This window comes from Lynx rufus, unplaced genomic scaffold (genome assembly GCF_022079265.1).
Source record: "Lynx rufus isolate CCGP_SWC_20201006 ecotype Redwood Valley unplaced genomic scaffold, mLynRuf1.p SCAF_2, whole genome shotgun sequence".
In the NCBI taxonomy this organism is placed as follows: Eukaryota; Metazoa; Chordata; class Mammalia; order Carnivora; family Felidae; genus Lynx; species Lynx rufus.
This window is the reverse complement of record NW_025814834.1, coordinates 147,552,102-147,579,892: the sequence shown is the minus strand read 5'-3', so window position 1 is coordinate 147,579,892 and position 27,791 is coordinate 147,552,102. Positions and strand designations below refer to the sequence as shown.

The following is a 27,791-nucleotide window of genomic DNA, read 5'->3' as shown; positions in this document are numbered from 1 at the left end:
AAGCATTCAGGAACTCGTATAATTTCAGCACCAAGTTATGCTAGCAGAGGCCTAGAATATCTGGATGATATTTCAACTCCTCACTAGCCTGTCTGTCACTCCACTGTCTGATGACAGGTGCATGTCTTCTGAAAGTGCCACCACACCTTTAAACCAGCTCTTTCTCATTTTTGTTAAAGTATGAAAACAACTGCTACATGATTTCAATCATTGTCCTGTCATCACATTCTCAACAAGTTATTGGGGGGCACAAGTGGCATTTTGTACTACCATATACATTTCAGCAATGTGTAATTCTCCTTTTTAGTGGCTGCATAATATAAAAATGGCATCACAGAAGATATCACTATGACATTATGATAAAAGGAGTTTTTATTTTAAGAGAGAAGAGAGAAATCACAGCAAATGTGAGTACAAACCTTCTTGAAAACAAAACAAAAAGTAATTATGACAATGAAAGCATGGAGTATTGAAGATGACCTCATGCAGGACAATTCCACAGAGAAAATAAAAATCCTACATCAAATATTAACTCTAAATGTGTGTATCCTTCAAGTTAACTATTAACTAGTGATCTAGTAAGCGAGCAATGTCAAGTTAGTGCTCTCATGCTCTTGATGATAGACTGTGAAAAAAATCTTAAAACTCACATGATGTTTTAGACCATAATTCCATGAATGTGTACTAGCATTAAAATCATGGATGGAAAAAATGCAAGCATAGGAGTTACCATGGATGCCTGTGCCCTACTTAACAAAACAACTAATAAACAATATTTCTCTCACTCAACTATATAATTATATTTAGTAATATGTGTAATATGTATAATATATTGCACACATGTGTGAAATATTCACATACTGATTTAATAACAAATGCACAACTTGAAAACATTAGAAATTGATTTAAGGTGTTCTGTTTTAAAGCTTTAATATAACATACTTTCAAGATTGGGGAACTTACTGTCACACAGGAACACTCATTGAAACACACATTTTTAACACCAGGCCAGAGCAGACAGCTTCGATTAGGAAACCTAGAGGATATTTCATTTGATTGCACCAAAAGATGAAAAGGCAAGAAAGAAAAAGGATGAAACAATTTCAGATGCTTTCAATGCATTTATCAAATCAGAATGAACTGCTTTTGACTGTGGGTGTAATAAGTCAGAAGGTATTCACTAAACCAAAAGGCAAGAACTTCTGTTCCACTGTGACTAATTCAACTTAATGAAATTATTAAAAAAAAACTATACATATGAGATATAAGAAGAAAAGGGAAGATGATAGAAAAGCAAGCAGCAGCTAGTATATTTCATGAGAAGACAATGGCCACAATTTTGAACCGATTAATGTTAGAATTTCTGCCTGACCTTGAATTTGACAAAACTCAACATAAAGGCCAAGCTTATAAAAGGACTTCAATTATAAGAGGTTATCTAAAAAGTGCTTAAACCGGTTTTCAAGATGAAATACTAACTGAAGTTTGTATTTATTTCGTAAACAACCATGTTAACCTTGCTATTTGCACTGCCAATGACATCTTCCCAAGACTATAGAATCTCTACACTATAAATCTTTATAGATAAGCAGCTCATTCCTTGTTTGTCAAAGTGTGGTAGGAAGTTGTACCAAGAAAATAATATAGAAATGAATCAAATGCAATACTGTATATTACAAAAACAAAAAATATTATAGCACATGCCATGTGCTTCGTAATACTTCTTTATTCCCTAGAAACAAAATTGACATCACAGTAACCAACACTTATACCTCCAAGAATGGTCTTAAGAGCTAATAAAAAAAAAGAGCTAATAAAAGATTACAGTATTAATAATCCTTGGCATATGTTTATTGCTTCATGGTTTGCAAACCCCTTTGGCCAGTGTTCTATGAGTTGATTTTTACAATGGCCCTGTGAGACAGGTGACTTAGAGAGGTGACTTGATTTGTCCAAGGTCATATGGCTAGTAAGAGGCAACCTTAGAATTCAAACACAGTCTAGTTTTCTCCAGGACAATTGAACTGTATCTCTGAAGTTATTATGTCTCTTCAGGGATAAGAGATATGCAAAAAGAGAATATTGCAATGTCAACACTCATAAGATTTTATTTGATCTATTATAAAGAAACACAAGGCCACAATTCTTTTAGCATTTAATATTTCTTCAAATTATCTTCTACAGATTTAAGGTTTCAATTGAGTAATATTGCATAGAATTCCTTCTACAGTAGGAGCCTTCTTATCAAATGTAATCAGGGCCAGTATTAAGTTGTTAATTGAAGAAATCAGTGAAAGTATGAAATCATTAAAAGATAATAAATACTTTGAATATTTTATTTTGTTAAAACATATAAATGTTTTATATGTTTTATATAAAACATGATATAAAATATTTATTCACCCATTTATTAAAATGTAGAACCAAAGACTTTTGTTTGAGAATGGGCCCAGTGATTGCCATCCTAAATGTCTGTCTTATAACAACCCCATCTATAATTTATCATACACAATTTTCAGTTTCAATTTATTCAATTTGAAGCAAGAACTTAATTAGTTGAGGAGAAACTAGATTTGCCTGGCCTCAAAGTATCTCACCTAAGACAGATATTAGCTAGAAAGAGAAAGATAGAAACTTTATAGAAACCCAGAAGACACCACCTTAACCAAGTGATGACATCACCAGCAATAATATATCAACATCATGAACCACTTGATAAGATGCACCGAGAATGGCAGAACATCACTTTTGTGGTATTTTTGCCCAAAATGCATAACCTCATTCTATCTTTTTTTTTTTTAATGCTTATTTATTTTTGTGTGAGAGAGAAAGCGCAAGAACAAGCGGGGGAGGTGCAGAGAGACAGGGGGACAGAGGATCTAAAGCAGCTTCATGCTGACAGCAGAGAGCCCGATGTGGGGCTCCACCTTGTGAACCAGGAGATCATGACTTGAGCCAAAGTAGGACCTTAACCAAATGAGCCACCCAGGTGCCCCTAACCTCATTCCATCTTGAGGAGTACATGTGACAAACCCAAATTGAGGGACATTCTACGAAATAACTGATCAGTTCTCTAAAAGTATCATGGTTATGAAAAACAAAGAAAGATTGTGGAACAGTTACAGATTGGAGAAGATTAAGGAGAAATATCAGCTAAATGCAATGTGGGATCCTGGACTGCATGCTGGAACAGAAAAAGGAAATTAGTGGAAAAACTGATGAAACTCAAAGTCTGTAGTTTAGTTTATAGTGTTGTGCCAACGTTAACTTCCTGCTTTTGTAGATTGTACTATGGTTATATAAGATTAACATATTAGAGGAAACTAGTAAAGGGTATACAGGAACACTTTGTGCCATTTTTATAAATTCGTAAGTCCAAAATTAGCTCAAAATAAAAAGTTGAAAACAACCAACACACAAAAACACAGGCAAAGCAATCTGATGGTGTACCAGTAAGAAGGCAGCCCCCAATAGAAAAAAAACAAGCTGAGTAGGAAAAGAAAAGGAAACAGCCAGCAGTAAACATCAGGAAAAGAGGTTCTAACACAGAAATTAATCAAAGAAATGCAACTTAAAACAAGGAAATATTTTTGTCTTCATATTGGCACATTAGTTTTATGCATAAAATTCAGTGTTCTATGTGTAACTGTCCAGTATGTGAAGGTATGGCAAGAAAGGCATTGGGGCGCCTGGGTGGCTCAGTCAGTTAAGCGGCTGACTTCGGCTCAGGTCACGATCTCACAGACTGTGAGTTCGAGCCCCGCGTCGGGCTCTGTGCTGACAGCTCAGAGCCTGGAGCCTGTTTCAGATTCTGTGTCTCCCTCTTTCTGACCCTCCCTCGTTCATGCTGTCTCTCTCTGTCTCAAAAATAAATAAACGTTAAAAAAAAAAAAAAAGAAAGGCATTCATAACACTACAGGTGAGAATGTAAACTGGTAAAAACTTTTTGAGAGAAAATTTTAAAATTTACATGTGTAGATCTTAAAGGCCAGCATTTCCATTTCTTAAGAATTTATTTTGAAGAAATAAATGTCAAGAATACAAAAGATGTTCATTGTAGTGTTATTTATAATCATGAGAATTTTTAAACAACCTAAATGTTCATCAATAGGAAAAGGTTAAATTATTATAATGTACCATATAATAGAATATTATGCAATAAATTTTAAGCATCTAGATTTATAGTCTAGAATTATTATGTGAAATATGGTTATAAAAGAACGTTTATTGCAATTACTAATTATAGTACAATTTACACTATAAAACATTTATAGTATATATGAATGCACAGAAAATGTGAGCACACGCACACACACACACACACACACACACACGGTTTCTTTTTATTTTTCTTTTGTAATTGTATATCTTATGTTTTCTATAATCAACATGTATTACTTTTGCAATAATTTTGTTTTTAATTCATGGCCCACCCAAGCTTCATTTACTTTTTAAGGATCTCAGTTTGTGTGAGGAGGGCCATTATCTCCATTCGGGGAAGGGATGGAAAACCATCTATGGGATGTACCTGCACTTTCAGGAACTGTCACTAGGTGTTACAGTGTTTCTCTAGCAGATATTCAAGACTTTTTTTTTTTTTTAAGATTTTGTGTGTGTGTGTGTGTGTGTGTGTGTGTGTGTGTGTGTGTTTTAAAGCAATCTCAACACCCAACCTGGGGCTTGAACCTACAACCCCAAGGTCAAGAGTTGCATGCTCCACCAACCAAGCCAGCTGGGCGCCCCCAAGACATTTTAATTTAAGGTTGCTATACATACTTCGTGCTGTCACCCCAGAGACAATAACCCAGTATCATATTTTTTCTTTCATTTAAAATTCTTTTACTTCTCCCAAATTACAATTAATTTAATAGTCAATTAAATTGCCTTACAGTAGGCACTCAAGAATTTGTTATTGGGAAAATAAGACATAACTAAAAATAGAAAGGACAGATACATCAAAAATTGAACAGTGTCTTCACATCATTTTGTCATCTTCTAAACAAAGTTGAAGTGGTTTCATGGGGGCTTCAATATGATACTCTGCATTGTGAATCTAAGGAGAGGATCAGCATTTCCCAAATGTATTTCTATTCCTTTTTTTATAAAGCATCTTTGAAGGAATGACATTCCAAGGAATACAATTTGGGAAATCCTGTCCTCAACACTTGTCTGTCTTGTTTAATGTAATCATCCTAGTGTCAACCCAGCTGAAGTTTCAATCTTCCTCACTCCTTTTTGTGGACTTCATCTTGGCTGCATTCATATCCCCCACAGCTATCAACTCCCATATTGGCATTGGCTGTTATGTCACCAGCCAGGTGCTGAAATCTGTCAAATACAAACTCTCTGTATTTAAAGCACTTCTCTCTGTCACTAGGGTCCTCGCAGGTACTGATTAAGTAGATCCTTTTCCTATTCATATCTGATTTCCAGTCTAAACTGAACTCAATTTAAAGGCAAAAGCATGCCTACACCTCAGCTTCCAGTTCATGTGAGATAATAAAATCTCATTTCCCTAGAATGCCTGTGAAATACAGCTAAGTAAGTTGATTTACCACTGATCAAGATACACTTTGAAAATGTCCTCATTATCTAAAGAGAAGAAAAAGTCAACAGGAAAATAAGCATCCTGTATTATAGCTAGTAGTGATAGTCTTATCACTACTAGTAATGGTTTACAGAAGCAATAATTATTGCCTAACTACCTGTTTGCCTCTTCCACTAGACTGTGAGCTTGCTGGAAATAGGAAATATGGGTAACTCATCTCAGTTCTGCCAACAACCTGCATGGCATCTAGAACATGGTAGGCCTTATTAGATATTTGAAGAGTGAATACATTAATAAATGAGTAAATGAGTGCATAAAGTGATATGTTTGTTAATAAATGTTAGAAGGAAGCTTAGTTTTAATAACACCAACATTAAAAATCGGTATAAATACATGCTAACACTAAAATGGCTTTCTCATTCATTTATTCACTCATTCATTCATTCATTCAAAAAATGCTTATTAGGTTCATACTGTATTTCAGACACTGGGCTAAGGATACAAAGATAAATAATAAATAATTCTGCCCTCAAGAAGTACACAGTGTAGTGGACAGAAATAACTTACATTTATCAAATGCTTTTTCAAATACTTCATGTTTAACATTCATAATAATCCAATGAGATTATTATCTTCCCTATCTGCATTTTAAATCTTTTCAAAGTCATATGTAGGTACAAGAGAATCCTTATAAAAATGTGTAAGGCAAAAGAAATAATGATATACAAAGCTTCTTTGTAGACACCACCCAATTTAAGAACAAAAATGTTTAGGTCTTCTATGTCCCCTTTCATTTCCCCTAAGAGGAAATGCAATCCTAAATTTTCTCTTCATCTTTGCCTTACTTTTATTTATACTTAACCATATTTATATTATTAAGAAATATATTATGTGGTTTTGCATGGTTTTGTACTTTGCTCAAGTGGAAACACATTGGAAACTTACTATTTCTGCTCAACTTTATACATTTTGCCTTGTACGTATAAGTCTTAACCCACGTAGATTTGATTTTTTTTATATGTGGTATGAGATAGGGTTCCAATTTCATCTTTTCACATTAGATAACCAATTGTTCCAGTGCCATATATTGAAAAGTATATATTTTTCTAATCAATTTTCAGTGTCATTTCAGTCATAAATAAAATTTCCATTTTTGTGTTGGTCTGTTTCTGGGCTCTTTTCGCTATTTCATTGGTCAACCTATGTAGCTTTGCACCTAATCCCAGACCATCTGAAGAAATAGAATTTTATAATAAATGTTTAATTTCTGATAAGGAAATTCTTCCACCCTGTACTTATTTAGGAATGTCTTGTTTATTTTAATCATTTGCTTTTGCATATAAACTTAAAATTCAGTTTGTCCTATCTCCTTTTATATGTAATTCAACTGAACCTCAAAGTAGCTCACAGTGAATTGTGGTGAAGCCAAAGTTTGAACCAACTCCAGGGTGCCTTCCATGTAATATCCAACATTTCAGAGAACTCTTAAATATCCCTATCAAAAAATAAACTCATAAAGCTACTTCAGATTGTATCACGCAACTAACTCGTCAGAAGACCCATCAAAATGCAGTATTCTTTAACATAACCATGGTTCCATGGGACCCTTCTGAGGTTTTTTTAATGGATAGTATGGCAAGACTGCTAGATATTTATCAAACGTCCATTAATTCTCCCATTGTTCCTTACTGACAGAATATTTATTTTATTGGACAACGAGGGCAAAGTGCCCAGCTAATAAAAACTAAATTTCCCAGATTCCATTGCAGATATTGTATACGTGGACAGAGGTATCCATATGTCAAGGTTCTGGACAAGGAGATATAAGTAGGTGTTTGAAGGCAGGAGAGAAAAAAAACATAAAAAAGGAAGGGACAGACTCAGCTGGAATGCCTTTTTTGCCGTTTGTGCTCTTTTTAATTTCTCCTTCATGCATCTTCAAGCGCAGGCATGATGGCAGGTGCCACAGCAGCCACTTGCATTTGACCACAAAGGAAACACTATGAGGAACCGCAAGAATCTTAGAAACTTGATATCCTTGAGCTTCTGTATCATCCCTACCTTCCTCCAGATCTTTTGTTTTAGGAAAGAAAAATAAACTATTGTCTGACTTAAGCCACTATTGTTTGGGGTTTCTATTATACATAGCCAAATGTAATTCCTACTTGATGAAAGAGTAATCAAATTGTACATTTACTCAAAACTATATCTGCTTAAAGTTTTCTCTTCCGTAGTATACAGTACAGAGCTTTCAGGCTTATCTGCCCATTAAGTCAAAGCTCTTTTCCAGAACACAAAGGAGGCTCCACCTACCGGCTCTCCAGCTCAGTGCTCATGCTCAGATGGGTAGCCACCTACTGAAGCAAGAACATATGCCATGTAAACTTCCACTGTTATTCCCTTTCAATTTCTCTTATGCTGGGGTTTGACATGTATAACTTTTTTAGTAAGCACATATCAACACTTCAAGTACTTTTCCAAAAATTTGTAGACTCTTAGAGGTAGCCAGGATGGTAGAATGCATTTAGTGTAACCTCCCTTGCCATGCATGGAAGCAAGATATCTGTCACTCTACAGACATTGACCATCTGGCAAGGCATCATGCTAAAGGATGTAAGGGACTCAGATGTTAAGATACAGCTTCTGTTCTGAAAGACTTTGTAATAACTGTAATAAAGAAAACAGACTTGCTTGATGATTCAGCCATCTGGGGTTAGAACTCAAATACTTGGGATAAGAGCTTGAGTGCCAGAGGGATCCAACATGGCGGAGAAGTAGGGGGATATGAAGGTCCCTCCTCTTGCAAACACAGCAGTGTTGAGGCCAAAGGAACTTTGAACTCCAAGAGTCCAGGCAGCAAAGTGACAGAGACGCCTCCAGGGACCCACTGGGACAAAGTGGTGGGCCATAGGTTCATGATTGAGAACTGGGAGAGAGAAAACCGGCAGTGGAGGAATGGAGAGGCGGGATCCCCTTCTGCAGAGAGACAAAAGGAAGAGAAAGAGAGGCTGGAGGAGCATAGGACTGTATCTGGACAAGAGGAAAACTACCGACCGGGACAGAGAAAGATCCAATCTCTAACTGTGGGGCTTTCTCCCGGCTGGGGCCAGCTGCCCTGTTTGCGCACCTGGGGAGGAGGGGAGCCAGTCCCAGGCTCAGTAACTAGTTCAGAGGCACAGTTTGCAGTGGGAGAAAGTAATCCTCTCCCTGGAGTTCTGGGGGATGAAGGTATATATCCGTTCAAAGGGCAAAGGCTGCCTGCGCCCGCCAGCCAGAGACCATATAGCCGCAGGGTGGAGCGGCACTTCCTGGAACCGCGCGCACAGAGAGGGACCCTTTAAGACACAGGGGTTTACGTTCCAGCTGAGCGCCAGGGAGGTGCGGGAGTCAGCTGAGTAAGACAAACCGTGCGTGCGCCGCACAGTGAGGCGGCGCAGAGCTGCTCTTCCCCGGAATCGCCCGGAATGGGACTTTTTAAGACATCTTGGTTTAAATCCTAGCCAAGTGCCAAGGCGGTGTGGGCGTAGGCGGAGCAGGACAAACCACCTCATTAGCACCTGCAGCACAGGGAGGACTGCCTGAACCGAGTGGTTTGGAACACCTGGAACGTGGAGGAAAGACTTGGGTGTTGCCATTTTTCTCCCCATCACAAACAAGGTGGGCCTTCAGGGAAGGGGCAGTGGGGCCCACAGTGAAGGTGGGAACCGCGTACACCAAGCCACACCCATCTGTGCCTGGTAACTGCCTGTCTACACGAGCGGGATTGATGCTGACAAACCAGCCAGCCCCTCCTCCCGATCAGCGCTGTTGCATTGCCTCATTTAATTCTCGGGCAATTCTTATTATAAATGTATATATTCTTCCTTTTCTCCTTCTTATCTCTTCCCTCCTCTAGTCTGGTTATTCTGGTTGTTGGTTTGTTTAAGCAGACATATTTAATCTATTCTCTTTATACATGTTCTACACCTCCTTTATTTTCCTTTCTCTCTCATTGGACTAAGCCGTATAGTCTCATTCTCTGGTCAATTTTCCTTTCTTTTCTTTTTCCCCACTCCTGTCGTTTTTCTCTTTGTATGGGACAAGGACTATTCCATCAGCACCACCTCCACCCTAGTGTTTACTTGTAGCTGGTGTTCTGATTTTTTTGTTTTTGGATTTTTGTGTGTGTGCTTGTTTTTGTTTTTTGTTTGTTTTCCTTTCCAGAATTACTTCAACAAACAAAGCAAAGCACACCTGGTGGAGGGTTCAAAACATCACTATGAGTAGGGAGATAAAGTAACCAAAGTCACAACAACAGAGAGCAGGTAACACACTCCAAAAAAACACCTCCTGAAGGGCCAGGCCCAGGACAGTGTATGACCCCTCTTTAATATAGTAGTGCTCACAGGTGCAGGACACATAATAAGCTTTTAAAACACGTAAGGGACAGAAAACTAGTCAAAATGATGAAATGGAAGAATTCTCCTCAAAAGAAAGTCCAGGAAGAAATGACAGCTAAAGAATTGCTCAAATCAGATATAAACAATATATCTGATCAAGAATTTAAAGTAATAGTCATAAGATTAATTGCGGGGCTTGAAAAAAGCATAGAAGACAGCAGGGAATCTGTTGCTGCAGAGATTTGCTGCAGAGATCAAGGAACTAAAAAATAATCATGACAAATTAAGAAATGCTGTAAATGAGGTACAAAATAAACTAGATGTGGTGACAGTGAGGATTGAAGAGGCAGAGGGGAGAATAAGTGAAATAGAAGATAAAATTGTGGAAAAAGATGAAGCTGAGCAAAAGAAAGATTTAAAAAAATTCTGGACCACAAGAGGAGAATTAAAAAACTAAGTAATTCAATGAAACAGAATAATATCCATATCATAGGAGTTACAAAAGAAGAAGAGAGAGACAAAGAGGCTAAAGGAGTACTTGAACAAATCATAGCTGAGAACTTCCCCAATCTGGGGAAGGAAACAGACATTGAAATCCAGCAGGCACAGAGAACTCCCTTCAGACATAACTTGAATTGATCTTCTGCATGACATACCATAGTGAAACTGGCAAAATACAAAGATAAAGAGAATTCTGAAAGCAGCTAGAGACAAACAGGCCTTAACCTATAAAAGTAAACACATAAGGGTAGTAGCAGAACCTATCTACTGAAACTTGGCAGGCCAGAAAGGAGTAGCAGGAAATTTTCAATGTGTTGAATAGGAAACATATACAGCCAAGAATCCTTTATCCAGCAAGCCTGTCATTCAGAATAAAAGGAGAGATAAAGGTTTTTCCGGACAAACAAAAACTGAAGGAATTCATCACCACTAAACCAGCCCCACAAGATATCCTAAGGGGAACACTGTGAGTGAAATGTTGCAAAGACCACAAAGGGCCAGAGACATCGCTACAAGCATATAACCTACAGATAACACAATCTATATCTTTCAATCTATATCTTTCAATAATTACACTGAATGTAAATGGACTAAATGCTCCAATTGAAAGACATGGGGTATCAGAATGGATAAAAAAAACAAGACCCATCTATTTGCTTTCTACAAGAGACCCATTTTAGACCCAAGGACATCTTCAGATCTAAAGTGAGGGATGGATAACCATCTATCATGCTACTGGAAGTCAAAAGAAAGCTGGAGTAGCCATACTTAGACAAAGTATATTTTAAACTAAAGGCTGCAACAAGAGATGAAGAAGGACATTATATCATAATTACAGGGTCTATCCATCAAGAAGAGCTAACAATTATAAATGTTTATGCACCGAATTCGGAAATACCCAAATATATAAAACAATCACAAACATAAGCAGCCTTATTGGAAAGAAGGTGGTCATTGCAGGGGACTTCAATACTCCACTTACAACAATGGACAGGTCATCTAGAAGGAAAATGAATAAAGAAACAATGGCCCAGATGATACACTGGACCAGATGGACTTGACAGATATGTATACTCAGAACTTTTCATCCTAAAGCAGCAGAATACACATTCTCCTCGAGTGCACATGCAACATTCTCCAAGATAGATCACAAACTGAGTCACAAAACAGCCCTTAATAAATATAGAAGAATTGAAATCATACCATGCACACTTTCAGATCACAATGCTGTGAAACTTGAAATCAACCACAGGCAAAAGTTTGGAAAACCTCCAAATGCATGGAGGTTAAAGAACATCCTACTAAAGAATGAATGTGTCACCAGGCAATTAAAGAAGAAATTTTAAAGTATATGGAAACAAATGAAAATGAAAACATGACAGTCCAAACCCTTTGGGATGCAGCAAAGGCAGTCCTAAGAGGGAAATATATTGCAATCCAAGCCTATCTCAAGAAACAAGAAAAATCCCAACTACAAAATCTAACAGCACACTTAAAGGAACTAGAAGCAGGACAACAAAGAAACCCCAAGGCCAGCAAAAGAAGAGAAATAGTAAAGATCAAAGCAGAAATAAACAATATAGAATCCAGAAAAAACAAAAACAAAAAAAACAGTAGAACAGATCAATGAAACTAAGAGCTGGCTTTTTTAAAAAATAAACAAAATAGATAAACCCCTAGCCAGACTCTCAAAAAAAAAAAAAAAAAAAAGAGAGAGAGAGAGAGAGAGGACCCAAATAGATAAAATCACAAATGAAAATGGATTTATGACAACCAGTCCCTCAGAAATATAAACAATTATCAGAGAATACTATGAAAAATGATATGCCAACAAACTACACAACCTGGAAGAAATGGATAAATTCCTAGACACCCACAAACTACCAAAACTCAAATGGGAAGAAAGAGAAAATTTGAGCAGACCCATCACTAGTGAAGAAATTGAATCAGTTATGAAAAATCTCCCAGCAAATTAGAATCCTGGACCAGATAGCTTCCCAGGGGAATTCTACCAGACATTTAAAGTGAGTTAATACCTATCCTTCTCAAGCTATTCCAAAAAAAAGAACTGGAAGGAAAACTTGTGGACTCATTCTATGAAGCCAGCATCACCTTGATTCCCAAACCAGACAAAAACCCCACTAAAAAGGGGAATTACAGACCAATATCCCTGATGAACATGGATGTAAAAATTCTCAACAAGATACCAGCAAATTGAATTCAACAGCATATAAAAAGAATTATTCAGGGGCACCTGGGTGGCGCAGTCGGTTAAGCGTCCGACTTCAGCCAGGTCACGATCTCACGGTCCGTGAGTTCGAGCCCCGCATCAGGCTCTGGGCTGATGGCTCAGAGCCTGGAGCCTGTTTCCGATTCTGTGTCTCCCTCTCTCTCTGCCCCTTCCCCGTTCATGCTCTGTCTCTCTCTGTCCCAAAAATAAATAAACGTTGAAAAAAAAAAAATTTAAAAAAAAAAAAAAAAAAAAAAAAAAAAAAGAATTATTCACCATGATCAAGTGGGATTCATTCCTGGGCTGCAGGGATAGTTCAGTATTCACAAGTCAATGTGATATATCACATTAATAAAAGGAAAGATAAGAACCATATGATCCTGTCAGTAAGTGCAGAAAAAAAGCATTTGGCAAAATACAGCATCCTTTCATAATAAAAACCCTCAAGAAAGTCGGGATGGAAGGAACAGACCTAAACATCATAAAAGCCATATATGAAAAGCCCACAGCTAATATCATCCTCAATGGGAAAGACTTAGGGCTTTCCCCTGAGATCAGGAACATGACAGGGATGTCCACTCTCACCACTGTTGTTTAACATAGTGTTGGAAGTCCTAGCATCAGCAATCAGACAACAAAGCGAAATAAAAGGCATCAAAATTGGCAAAGAAGTCAAACTTTCACTTTTCGCAGATAACATGATACGCTACAAGGAAAACCCAAAAGAGTCCACCAAAAGATGGCTAGAACTGATACATGAATTCAGCAAATTTGCAGGGTAAAAAATCAATGCACAGAAATCAGTTGCATTTCTATACACCAATAATGAAGCAATGGAAAGAGAAATCAAGAAACTGATCCCATTTACAATTGCACCAAGAACCATAAAATACCTAGGAAGAAACCTAACCAAAGAGGTAAAAGATCTGTATGCTGAAAACTATAGAAAGCTTATGAAGGAAATTGAAGAAGACACAAAGAAATGGAAAAACATTCCATGCTCATGGATTGGAAGAATAAATATTATTAAAATGTCAATACTACCCAAAGCAATGAATACATTCAATACAATCTCAATAAAAATTGCACGGGCATTCTTCTCAAAACTAGAACAAACACTCCTAAAATGTATATGGAACCACAAAACACCCCGAATAGCCAAAGTAATATTGAAGAAGAAAACCAAAGCAGGAGGCATCACAATCCCAGACTTTAGCCTCTACTACAAAGCTGTAATCATGAAGACAGTATGGTATTGGCACAAAAACAGACACATAGACCAATGGAATAGACTAAAGAACCCAGAATTCGACCCACAAATGTATGGCCAACTAATCTTTGACAAAGCAGGTAAGAGTATCCAATGGAGAAAAGATAGTCTCTTTAGCAAATGGTGCTGGGAGAACTGGACAGCAACATGCAGAAAAGTGAAACTAGACCACTTTCTTACACCATAATCAAAAATAAATTCAAAATGGGTGAAAGGCCTAAATGTGAGACAGGAAACCATCAAAACTCTAGAGGAGAAAGCAGGCAACAACCTCTTTGACCTCAGCCACAGCAACTTCTTGCTCAACACGTCTCTAAAGGCAAGGGAATTAAAAGCAAAAACAAGCTACTGGGACCTCATCAAGATAAAACATTCCTGTACAGCAAAGGAAACAATCAGCAAAACTAAAAGTTAAACAATGGAATGGGAGAAGATATTTGCAAATAAATGGGGGGATGGGCATTGAGGAGGGCACTTGCTGGGATGAGCACTGGGTGTTGTATATAAGCAATGAATCACAGGAATCTATCCCAAAAACCAAGAGCACACTTTACACACTGTATGTTACCCAGTTTGACAATACAGGAGTGCTGATGCATAGCGGCACTTGTACCCCAATGTTTATAGCAGCACTTTCAACAATAGCCAAATTATGGAAAGAACCTAAATGTCCACCAACTGATGAATGGATAAAGAAGTTGTGGTTTATATATACAATGGAATACTACTTGGCAATGAGAAAGGATGAAATATGGCCTTTTGTAGCAACGTGGATGGACCTGGAGAGTGTTACGCTAAGTGAAATAAGTCATACAGAGAAAGACAGATACCAGATGTTTTCACTGTTATGTGGATCCTGAGAAACGTAACAGAAGACCATAGGGGAGGGGAAGGGGGAAAAAAAATTAGGGAGAGAGCCAAACCATAAGAGACTCTTAAAAACTGAGAATAAACTGAGGGTTGATGGGGGTGGGAGGGTGGGGAGCGTGTGTGATGGACATTGAGGAGGGCACCTTTTGGGATGAGCACTGGGTGTTGTATAGAAACCAATTTGACAATAAGTTTCATGTTAAAAATAAATAAATAAATAATAATTAATTAAAAAAAACAAAACAGAGATTGAGTGCCAAGGTCAATGCAAACCTGTTTGCTTCTACCAGCTGCTCTGGGCCCAGAAAAAAAAAAAAAAAAAAAAGAACTGTGGCAATATTTTGCTTATCTCAGATTAAGAGACTACTATTTCCTTAACTTTATATACAAGATCTCTGTTCTCTTTTATCCCTATTTGCCTTATTTTGCATAAGTACTACCCCCATTTAACCTGAAAGTCCTTTTGAAAAAAGAGCATAAACTAATTTATGTGGTACAGTAGAAAGACCATTTGTTTTTGAATCACAAATATTGGTTTCAAGACTCATTCAAAAGATCAAAAGATCTTTAGCAAGTCATTTAACCTGAGCTCCATGTTTTCCCCCACAGCCTAGGTTAAGGCTCTTACCATCAGTGTTCTAATGAGGCTCAAATGATAAAAATGTGATTTCAACAAAAAACAATTCATTTCAAGTCTATTATTAACAAGCACTATTCAAAATACAGTGAACAATGACAAAAAAAAAAAAAAGACAGTCTCTACCCACATGTAATTAGAATATAGTGGGTGAAAAGGATGTATATAATAGTGTAAACCGTAAAAGTGTTCATTAAAAAAAAAGTACCGTGTGTAATTACCATTTTTTCTTGCATTTTATTACTTACGTATTTAGTTTTATTTTATTTAAATCCAGGTTAGTTAACATACAGTATAATAATGGTTTCATGAGTAGAATTTAGTGATTTATCACTTACATATAACACCCAGTGCTCATCCGGATAAGTGCCCTCCTTAATGCCCATCACCCATTTACCAGCCCACCCCGCAACACCCATCCAGCAACCTTTATTTTGTTCTCTGTATTAAGACTCTGTATAAGAGTCTCTTATGGTTTGCCTCCCTCTCTGTTTGTATCTTATTTTTCCTTCCTTTCCCCTATGTTCATCTGTTTTGTTTTTATTTTTTTATTTTTATTTTTTTAAATTTTAACGTTTATTTATTTTTGAGACAGAGACAGAGCATGAACAGGGGAGGGGCAGAGAGAGAGGGAGACACAGAATCTGAAACAGGCTCCAGGCCCTGAGCAGTCAGCACAGAGCCCAACGCGGGGCTCGAACCCACGGACCGTGAGATCATGACCTGAGCCGAAGTCGGATGCTTAACCGACCGAGCCACCCAGGCACCCCGATCTGTTTTGTTTTTAAAATTCCACATATGAGTCAAATCATATGATTTTTATCTTTCTCTGGCTGACTTATTTTGCTTAGCATAGTACAATCTAGTTCCATCCACGTTGTTGCAAATGGCAAGATTTCATTTCTTTTGATTGCTGGGTAATATTCCACTACATATATATACCATATCTTCTTTTTTCTAATTTTTTAATGTTTATTTATTTTTGAGAGCGAGAAAGAGACACCTAGTACATGTGCGCAGAGAGAGGGAGACATGGAATCTGAAGCAGTCTACAGGCTCTGAGCTGTCAGCACAGAGCCTGATGTGGGACTCAAACCCACAAACTGCAAGATCATAACCTGAGCCGAAGTCAGTGCTTAACTGACTAAGCCACCTAGGCACCCCTATATATCACATCTTCTTTATCCATTTGTCAGTTGATATCCATTTTTGTCGGCCCAAATATCCATTTGGGCTCTTTCCATAATTTTACTATTGTTGATAGTGCTTCTATAAACATTGGGGCACATGTGCCCCTTCAAATCATCACTCCTTTATCCTTTAGACAGATTCCTACTAGTGCTATTGCTGGTCATAAGGTAATTCTATTTTTAAGTTTTTGAGGAACCTCCACACTGTTTTCCAGAGTGGCTGCACCAGTTTGCATTCCCACCGAGGGTGCAAGAGGGTTCCCCTTTCTCCAAATCCTCTTCAACATCTGTAGTTTCCTGAGCTGTTAATTTCAGCCACTCTGACCAGTTTGAGGTGGTATCTCCTTGTGGTTTTGATTTGTATTTCCCTGATGATGAGTGATGTTGAGCATCTTTTCATATGTCTATTCGCCATCTGGATGTCTTCTTTGGAAAAGTGTCGATTCATGTCTTTTGTCCTTTTCTTCACTGGACATTCACCATTTCTTCAGGTGTTGAGTTTGGTAAGTTCTTTATAGATTTTGGGTACTAACCCTTTATTTTATATGTCATTTGCAAATATCTTCTCTAATTCCATCAGTTCCCTTTTAGTTTTGCTGATTGTTTCCTTTGCTGTGCAGAAGCTTTTTATCTTGATGAGGTCCATTAGTGCATTTTTGCTTTTGTTTCCTTGCCTCAGGAATAAGTGTCTAGTAAGAAGTTGCTGTGGCCAAGGTCAAAGAGGTTGTTGCCTGCTTTCTCCTCTACAGTTTTGGTTTCCTGTCTCAAGTTTAGGTCTTTAATTGATTTCAAGTTTAATTTTGTGTATGGTGTTAGAAAGTGGTCCAGGTTCATTCTTCTGTGTGTGATGTATAGTTTTCCCAATACCTTGCTGAAAAGACTGTCTTTTTTCCATTGGATACTCTTTCCTGCTTTTTCAGTGATTAGTTGGCCATACATTTGCGGGTCCATTTCTGGGTTCTCTGTTCCATTGGTCTATGTGTCTGTTTTTGTGCTAGTACCAGATGCCTTGATGATTATATAGCTTTGTAATACAGCTTGAAGTCTGGAATTGTGATGCTTCCCCCCTTGGTTTTCTTTTTCAAGATTGCTTTGGCTATTGGGAGTCTTTTCTGGTTCCATACAAATTTTAGAATTGCTTGTTCTAGCTCTGTGAAGAATAATTATCATTATAATTGAAGATAGGGCATTAGAAGGTCAGACAGTACCTTTTTCTTTTTTTTTTTTTTCAACGTTTATTTATTTTTGGGACAGAGAGAGACAGAGCATGAACGGGGGAGGGGCAGAGAGAGAGGGAGACACAGAATCGGAAACAGGCTCCAGGCTCTGAGCCATCAGCCCAGAGCCTGACGCGGGGCTCGAACTCGCGGACCGCGAGATCGTGACCTGGCTGAAGTCGGACGCTTAACCGACTGCGCCACCCAGGCGCCCCGACAGTACCTTTTTCAATAGGCTCAACAGAGAGGAGCATCATGTGAGCAAAGTCCTGAATGAACTGAGGGAGTGATATGCAGATATCTGCAGGAAAACAACTTCAAACAGAGACCAAAAAAAGCAAAGGCCGAGAGGCTGGAATGTGTTTGGTCTGTCAAGTACCTAGTAGGTATCCAGAACATAAGGATTCCTTTGCATCAGTGAGATTTCCACCTACTCTTCATCCTTTATTCTTGATTCTGTGGAGTGTGTCACAAGCTCTCTCTCTTTCTCCTAGATTCCCATAACACACTCTCTTTCCTTCTCTTACTTTTAGCCCAAGCCTAGATTCTCCCCACAGATACTTAAAGTGTGCCCTTTAAAAAAAAAAATTTAATGTTTAATTAGTTTTGAGACAGAGAAAGACAGAGCATGAACGGGGGAGGGTCAGAGAGATAAGGAGACACAGAATCCGAAGCAGGCTCCAGGCTCTGAGCTGTCAGCACAGAGCCCCACGCGGGGCTCAAACTCACGGACCGTGAGATCATGACATGAGCCGAAGTCAGATGCTTAACCAACTGAGCCACCCAGGCACCCCTGAAGTGTGCTCTTTTTAAGTTAACATATACTGAGAGCTAAATATGTGTCAAGCACTTAGCTAAATAGTTTGTGTATCTAATTTGATTCTCACAGAAATCTTACCATATAGTTATTATTGTGCTTCAAATGTGGAAACAACTTTGAAAGGTTAATATGGTCAAGTTCACATGGCTAATGAGAGGCTGAGATGGAACTGGAACTCAAGCCATCTTATATTATGACTAACACCATCCTGTGTCCCTTCCTTCTTTGTTAATTGAAGGACCCCACAAGCCTATAGATGAAGGTTCAATAGAGTCTCTTTCAGGGAAAATCAACTTTCCGAAAGGAATGATTCCCAACCCCAGCCTTCCAGAACTTCTAGGTGTTCATATTAATTCATTCATTCATTCATTCATTCAACATTTGTTGAGCACCAATTATGTACAAGGACTCTGCTAAGTTCTAGGTATACAGAAAGTTGCTTAAAAAAAAAAAAGGCCTCTGTCCTAATAAGTTAAAGGGATGTCAAGACCCTGAAAATGAAATTTACTGGCTCCTCTTTAAGAGCGCGTGATGTCATACAAATAGAATAACAGTTATGAATAAATCTTTACTACCAGGATATCTCAATTGCAAAGACAGGTTGAAAATCAAGTCTGTGAAAAAAAAGGAAAGTCTAAAGTAGTCTGCCTCGGTCATAATCAGGTCCCATTTACTATCCCCATGAGAGTTCTCTCTACAATAGATTACCAGGTATCCCATCCTAAGAAATAAGGGACATTAGGTCCAAATGTGTTATTTATTGAAGGTTTCCATCTATGTGCATTTTTACTACTTGGTGTTTGAGAGCCTACAAACTAAATTTCCAAAACCATGAAGACTTAAAATGCTATTAACTTATGAGAATTTATGTTTTCATTTCCTGCCTCCTTAACCCTTATTGGAGTTTTACCTTTCCTCTTTCCTCTGTGCATACTGGGCTCTGTGTGCCTATGTGACTGACTGGCTAGCAACCAAGACTATATATTGATAGATTCTTATGCTCCACAGAAGATTAAGTCCTGTCTTTCATCTACAGAGTGCAGGCTAGCAAAGCCAAGGAGCATTCAGAATATCATACTCTATAAGGCAGCAATGAATTTTATGAAGTTTAAATGATCTCTAAAGACTTTGGGGAAGAAAATCCCAGCTAACACAATCAGCATTGTCGAATATAATTTTCTGGGATTATAGAAACATTCTAGGGGCACCTGGGTGGCTCAGTCGGTTAAACATCTGACTTCCGCACGGGTCATAATCTTACAGTTCATGAGTTCAAGCCCTGCATCGGGCTCTATGCTGACAGCTCAGAGCCTGAAGCCTCCTTCAGATTCTGTGTCTCCCTCTCTCTCTACCTCTTCCTCACTCATGCTATCTCTATCTCTCATAAATAAATAAACTTAAGAAAAAAAAATTTTAAATAAACATTCTATGTCTATACTGTTCAATACGGTAGCCCCTAACAATGATGTGATAGAGCATTTGAAATGTGGCTAGTGTGACTGAGGAACTGAATTTTTAATTTCATTTAATTTTAAGTAATTTAAATTTTAAAGCCTACATTTGGCTGGTAGTTAACATATTGGTCAGCACAAACACATCAGAGAAAGATTTTTCATTATTTTTAAATATACTTAATGGCATTAAGACTGCTAAAATTTCTAAACTGATTTTTTTCATAAACCAGTAATTTCATAATCCCATCTTAGGGCTTCTACTGTTAAAAGGGTGGCAGTAATTTGATTTACTGTAAAATTACATTTTCTTCTTGACTGGCAATTGTAGATTTTATAGCTTGTTCATTGATACAACAGAGTTAAGTACTCTACTTTAAAGTGTTGACATTTACCAGTGCAAGATTTGGGGGGCATGCATAATTTGGTATTCAAGATGAGACTCCTCCTAAAAAGCAGACAAAAAGCATTTCTGTCCATCAATGAATAAATGGATAAACAAAATACAGGCTATATATACAATAGAATACTATTCATCCTTAAAAAAGGACATTCTGACACAGGCTACAATGTGGATGAGCCTTGAAGACATTATACTGAGATTAATAAGCCAGTCACAAAAGGACTGTATGATTCCACATGTATGAGGTCCCTAGACTCATAAAGACAGGAAGTCAAATGGTGGTTGCCAAGGTCTAGACTGAAGGGGATAACGGGTTGTTATCATTACATGGGTACAGAGTTTCCACTAGGGAAGATGAAAAACTCTGGAGATGGATGGTGTGATGATTGAGCAACCGTGTGAATGTATTTAATGTACACCTAAAATGGTTAAAGTGATAAATCTTATCATATGTATATTTTTAATAATTCTAAAAAAATAAAAAGCAGTTCAGATGATGAGATCTTACAGAGCAAATCACACATGATGAGGTAGTTCCCCTTCAGTCTGACCTAAGCTCTTGGAGAAAAAGAACAACTCAGATTCAACAAATACTAGACAATCCAAGATTCCTTAGAGCATGTTTGGAGGTTCTAGCAGGGGAGCACAGCTACTCATATACCCTTGACTGAAGAACCGTCCTCCTCCATCAGAGAAGGTCATCCTCTTTGACCTAGCGTGCAGCTTCACAGCTTCGGGAGAGATGCACATGGGGCAGTGAGTGAAGAAGGGGACACCTGCCTAGCCAGCCGGATCAGCTTAATCAACCCTGGCAATCAATGGGGTGACAGATGTAGCAGTCAGATCACCCTCACACCTGACAATCCAAGACTCCTGATAACTGAAGCATTCTGCTTAACTCGAGAATATATGGCTGAATAATTTTACTGACCTACACAAATATTGAACTGGCTGAGTACACACCAATGGCAGCAAATGGGTAGCAGAGAGATACTGTCTAACTTAAGAACTTCCAATGAAAGAATGTACAATGTATGCAATTCACAAATTGATACTGTGGAGGAGGAGGGAACTGTCACCATAGCACCTATTAAATCATGTAAATAAGGATCATGTCAGAGGTGCTCACAGTTTCAACTCTAAGACCCAGAACACACTTTTATGTAGTAGACATTCAATAAATGATTGAATAAATTGATTCAATTACTTGTTGAATAAATTATTGAATAAATGAGTGAAAATTATGAATGATTGAAATGTATGACTGAATCAATAAATAGCAAAGGATTCCAGTTTGAATCTAAACTGGATCTCCACATGTTTGGGCTGGTCAGGAAAACTTATGGGATAGTATACATGAAATATATTTACATATGAAACTGAGAAATAATTCTGGGAAATAATTCTGCTAGGTGTTAAGCAAATAAGAGATTCAATAACAGTGTTTCAATCATCAAAATGGAATAATGATTTTAAGAACGTCAAGATTTGTGTTAACTCAGAATTGTCTTCCATTCCATCCCAACACTCACAATCTTTCTGTGAGTCCTAAGGACAGAAGAAGCAATGTTGAAGGCTAGATTTACTAAAATGTCTATAACATATTGGAAGCCCTCATCAGTACATCATCAAGACCAAAGACGGGGGGTGGGGAGAGATTTATGATGTAGTGGGATGGCTGGTAGCCTTTGTTGACACCAATGGCTTTAGCAGTAATGGCAGGCATAAGGGTGCACCAACAGCTTCAGAGTGGAAGCTTTGAGAGTGATTAAAATTGCATTTGACACTGACTTCATTGCCCTCAAAATGGACATCAGTGAAAATATTATTTGTAGGACACCTGCATACCATTTCATGGATTTCAAATTTCCCATTGTCAAAGTCCAGAAGAATGTTCACAATTGTGAAATGTATCCTAAAGAGTTTCAGAAATATTTTGGAAAATTTTTGTGAATTTATAGAAATGTATAAAGGCAAAGGTTCAAAAATTATTTCCATTATCATATTTTGCCCCTCAATTGATGTTAACAGGGAATGACATACTTATATTTGAACACTGATAGACAATACTGGTGGTCCCATTTTTGATGGCACATAGCCACCAAGGAAAAAAGAAACGGGCCACACCTCCCTGTCTCTTGGAGCTATGAATGACCATGCAACTCAATTCTACACAAAGAATATGAGCAGAAGTAAAATATGCCCCCCTAGGGAGTTATTTGGCAAATCTAGAATTATTTTGGTTGTCACAGCTAGTGGAAAGGAAGATGCTACTGGCATCTGGTGGATAAAGGTCAAGGAATGCTGCTAAACATCTTACAATGTGCAAGACATCCTCCCTTCCAACAAAGAATTATCTGGCCCAAAATGTCTATGGTGCCAATGTTGAAAAACTCTGAATTAAATGGAAGAGACATAGCCTCCCCTTCTTTACCCTTGTCAAGTCGCATTAGGACATAGTAGTGATCCATGTTTGATCACAGAGATTGAAACAACACCCTGGAGATGACAGAGCAAGGCAGGACTCTGATTCTTCAAAGTTTCACAATACAAAGCCCCCATACCATCTCAGACTTTAACTAAGAGTGAAGTGGGACACCTGGGTGGCTCAGTCGGTTAAGCATCCAACTTCAGCCCAGGTCATGATCTCATGGTTTGTGGGTCCAAGCCCCACAAACAGGCTCTGTGCTGACAGCTCAGAGCCTGGAACCCGCCTCAGATTCTGTGTCTCCCTCTCTCTGCCCCTCCCCCACTCACACTCTGTCTCTGCCTCTCAAAAATAAATAAAAACATTAAATTTTTTTAAAAATAAGAGTGAAGTAACATTCATTCTTTAATATACTGTTATTTTGAGTCCCCATTTCACACACCTAAAGCTATATTGTAACCAATACAGAAGCTAAACTTTACTGAGAGTCCCTCCAGGTGGAATTTCAAAAAAAAGAAGAAGAAAAAAAAATCAAGGGTAGCAAATATCTTTTCTTTGCTATTTAGCATCCATTCCCCCATTTATCTAGTAGTAGAATTCTCTTTGGGTAAATCCTCCCATCTACATTCTCTGCTGACTCGTTTGGGTGGAAATGATCCCACTGCTCACCTCCATGGAGGACCTTGACTAACTTAAGCAAAACCTCACAACCCTAGGTCCTGGGCCATGGTGATTGTCTCTGAGAAAGACAAGCTTTCACTGTTCCACCAAATTTTGTAGATGCAAATACACAGCTCAGAAATGCTACCACCATCTCATCTTATTAAAGAAGCAACCTAGAGATGAAGCTCACACACAAAGGAAGAAAAGGTTGAGCAGTGATGAGAAAACCATCATTTGATCCCCCAGATCAAACCACATCTATGACAAGTCCTACCTCTGGCTCTTTCAAATGTATAAACTAATAAATGTGTTTTTTACACCAGTTTGAGTTAGGTATTCTGTTAACATGTAACTGAAATTTCCTAAAAGATACAGAAAGTTTTATGGTAGAAAATTTCTGATAAAGAGAAGTTTCAATGTTAGGGTCTTTTGATTTCACTCAAGGGTTAGGACATCATCTGCAACATTTCCTGTGGCAGGAAAACAATTACAACAAAAGTTTTGCTGCTGCTTGATGTATATTTACTAGGGGAAGTGTGTGTGAAGAGATTTGAATCATTAATGTTTCTTGGTGTGATATATACATCCCTTAGACTTTTGAAATATTACTGCTACCTTCACACATGACATATCTTCTTCTATTCACCATACCTAACTACACAGGTATTCAAATTTTTCTTTTCTCTGTCATTCTTGTGATTGTTGGTCAAGACTGGAGATGTTTAGTAATTATTCTGATTATGTTTACTCAATTTCCCTAGGAATCATAAACTGTCAGCCCTAAGTAAAGAGAAGCTTGCATGGGGGTTTCTTGAATTTCCACTTCATTTGCCTTTTTCTTATTCTGAAGCTCCAGGTTTCCAACCATTGTCTAGGACCCTATCTTGTGCTCAACTAGCTATCAACTTCAAAGGAATGCTTGGAGACAACTCATGTTTTCAAGACTCAACTACTCTAATAATAGAATGTTAGGAAGGACCATGGAAGGTATTATTGGAAAAGTTTTCAGACTAGAAGACTTTACCCACCAAAAGAGACAAAGAACATGCTTTTGTCCATGATAAGAGTTTGAGTAGCCTTGTTATTCTGTATTGTTAAAGATAGTAGGTAGCCTGTGTGGTTGTTCTCGTTCTTCACGTACTCCAGTGGTCATGTTGCTCCTGAGTCTAATATGTGGAGGTCACTGTTACTCCAAGTCTAGCCTTTATTTGATTTAACAGCTGCGATTCAATAGCTGTGGAACCTAGAGAAAAGTATCTAGCCTCTCTGCAACCCAGTTTCCTCCTCTTTAAAATGAGAAGAGATGGGAATTTTTTTATTGAGTACTCTGACAATTGCAGTGTTTCAATTGAAAGTGCCATGTCTTAAAAACCAAAAGCTTTGGTCTTAGCAATCTACTTTTCAAAGGTTGGTTAAAAAAAAAGGACAAAGAGAGCTGCCAGGGGTAGCACAATTCAATCTAGAACTTAAGGACAAAGAACAGCTGCAAATGAGTAAACCACACACCTTTCACACATCAGATATTCTTTTTTTTTTTTTCAACGTTTATTTATTTTTGGGACAGAGAGAGACAGAGCATGAACGGGGGAGGGGCAGAGAGAGAGGGAGACACAGAATCGGAAACAGGCTCCAGGCTCTGAGCCATCAGCCCAGAGCCCGACGCGGGGCTCGAACTCACGGACCGCGAGATCGTGACCTGGCTGAAGTCGGACGCTTAACCGACTGCGCCACCGAGGCGCCCCAACACACATCAGATATTCTATGGAACTAGCTACTATACCATTCATAAATAATTCAAATGAACATTTCTTACCTGGCAGAGCAGCTACCTTGAGAATTTTGCTGAACTATACTCACACTTGCCTCAGGGCCTTTGCACATTGTGTTCTTTCTATTTGGAACATTCTATCATCTCTCTTTGTCCTGATATTACCCATACTTCCCATGACACATAACACATTTCCCATATTTTCTATGAGCTTTCAGCTCTCACTGTACACATCTTTTTTGTGGAAAATCTTCCCTAACCACAACCCTACTTGATCCAACCATCCCAGTTTCCTTCTCAGTTATAGCCTTTCCAATGTGAACTTAAGTAGTCTATGTACCATTTACACAAGAGTGTAGGTTCCATAAGGGACAGGGATCATGTCCCTTATATGCAAATGTTAAATACTCAATTAAATACTTGTTGAAAGAAGGAAGAGTAAGACAGATAGATGGATAGTTGAATAGTAGGAAGGATGAATAGATTGGTACAGTGAATCTCTTCTTTCTTGCCCTTTGCAAATTTATTTTTTTATTCTCAACTTAGCTAGCATACAGTGTCTTGGCTTCAGGAGTAGATTCCCGTGATTCATCACTTACATACAACACCTAGTGCTCATCCCAACAAGTACCCTACTCATGCCCATCACCCACTTTCCCCGCCACCCCAAACCCCCTCATCCCCATCAACCCTCAATTTGTTCTCTGTATTTAAGAGTCTTTTATGGTTTGCCTCTCTATTTTTATCTTATTTTTCCTTCCCTTCCCCTATGCTTATCTGTTAAATTTCTCACATTGCACATATGAGTGATATCATATGATACCTGTCTTTCTCTGACTGACTTATTTCCCTTAGCATAATACCCTGCAATTCCATCCACATTATTGAAAATGGCAAGATTTCATTCCCTTTCATTGCCGAGTAGTATTCAATTGTGTGTGTGTATATATACACCAGATATATTTTTTTAATTTTTTAAAATATTTATTTATTTTTGAAAGAGACACAGAGTTAAGAGTGGGAAAGGGGAAAAAAGAGAAGGAGACATAGAATCTGAACAAGGATTCAGGCTCTGAGCTGTCAGCACAGAGCCCTATGTGGGGCTCAAACTCACGAATTGTGAGGTCATGACCTGCGAGTTGGACGCTTAACTGACTGAGCCACCCAGGTGCCCCTATATACCACATCTTCTTTATCCATTTGTCAGTTGATGGACATTTGTTCTCTTTCCATAATTTGGCTATTGTTGACAGTACTTCTATAAAGATTGGGGTGCATGTGCCCCTTCAAATCGGCACTCCTTTGTCCTTTGGATAAATTCCTACTAGTGCTATTGCTGGTGGTAGGGGAATTCTATTTTTAATTTTTTGAAGAAACTCCAGGGTGGCAGCACCAGTTTGCATTCCCACCAAGGGTGCTAGAGGGTTCCCCTTTCTCTACTCTCTGTTGTCTCACCAACATCTGTTGTTTCCTTAGTTGTTAATTTTAGCCATTCTGATCAGTGTGAGGTGATTTCTCATTGTGGTTTTGATTTGTATTTCCCTAATGACGAGCGATGTTGAGCATTTTTTCATGTGTCTGCCATTTGGATGTCTTCTTTGGAAAAGTGTCTATTCATGTCTTTTGCTCATTTCTCCACTGGACTATTTGTTTTTTGGATGTTGAGTTTGGTAAGTTCTTTATAGATTTTGGATACTAACCCTTTATTTGATGTCATTTGCAAATATCTTCTCCCATTCCATAGTTTAACTTTTAGTTTTGCTGATTGTTTCCTTTGCTGTACAGAAATGTTTTATCTTGATAAGGTCCCAATAGTTCATTTTTGCTTTTATTTCCCTTGCCTTCAGAGATACATCTAGTAAGAAGTTGCTGTGGTGAGGCCAAAGAGGTTGTTGCCTCTTTTCTCCTATAGGTTTTTTGATGGTTTCCTGTCTCACATTTAGGTCTTTCATCCATTTTGAGTTTATTTTTGTGTATGGTACAAGAAGGTGGTTCAGGTTCATTCTTCTGCATGTTGCTGTCCAGTTCTCCCAGCACCATTTGCTAAAGAGACGGTCTTTTTTTCATTGAATACTCTTTCCTGCTTTGTCAGATTAGTTGGCCATGTATTTGTGGGTCCAGTTCTGGGTTCTCTATTCGATTCCATTGGTCTATGTGTCTGTTTTTGTGCTAATACCATACTGTCTTGATGATTACAGCTTTGTAGTACAGGCTGAAGACCGAGACGTGACACTTCCAGCTTTGGTTTTCTTTTTCAACATTACTTTGGCTATTCGGGGTCTTTTGTGGTTCCATACGAATTTTAGGATTGTTTGTTATAGCTCTGTGAAGAATGTTGGTGCTATTTTGATTGGGATTGCATTGAATGTGTAGATTGCTTTGGGTAGACATTTTAATAATATTGTTTCTTCCAATC

At 38.1% G+C, this 27,791-nt stretch overlaps 2 long non-coding RNA genes across 2 annotated transcripts in view; one reads left to right on the top strand and one right to left on the bottom strand.

Moving 5' to 3' along the window:
• Nucleotides 1–7,657, top strand: part of LOC124515839 (uncharacterized) — a 57,476-nt gene extending 49,819 nt beyond the window's left edge. Inside the window, exons 8-9 of the long non-coding RNA XR_006962881.1 lie at nucleotides 308–407; nucleotides 7,497–7,657. This is a non-coding gene — a long non-coding RNA (uncharacterized LOC124515839). The remainder of the gene's footprint in view (nucleotides 1–307; nucleotides 408–7,496) is intronic.
• A 587-nt stretch (nucleotides 7,658–8,244) lies between these two features.
• Nucleotides 8,245–27,791, bottom strand: part of LOC124516403 (uncharacterized) — a 37,842-nt gene continuing 18,295 nt past the window's right edge. The window contains exon 4 of the long non-coding RNA XR_006963038.1: nucleotides 8,245–8,524. This is a non-coding gene — a long non-coding RNA (uncharacterized LOC124516403). The remainder of the gene's footprint in view (nucleotides 8,525–27,791) is intronic.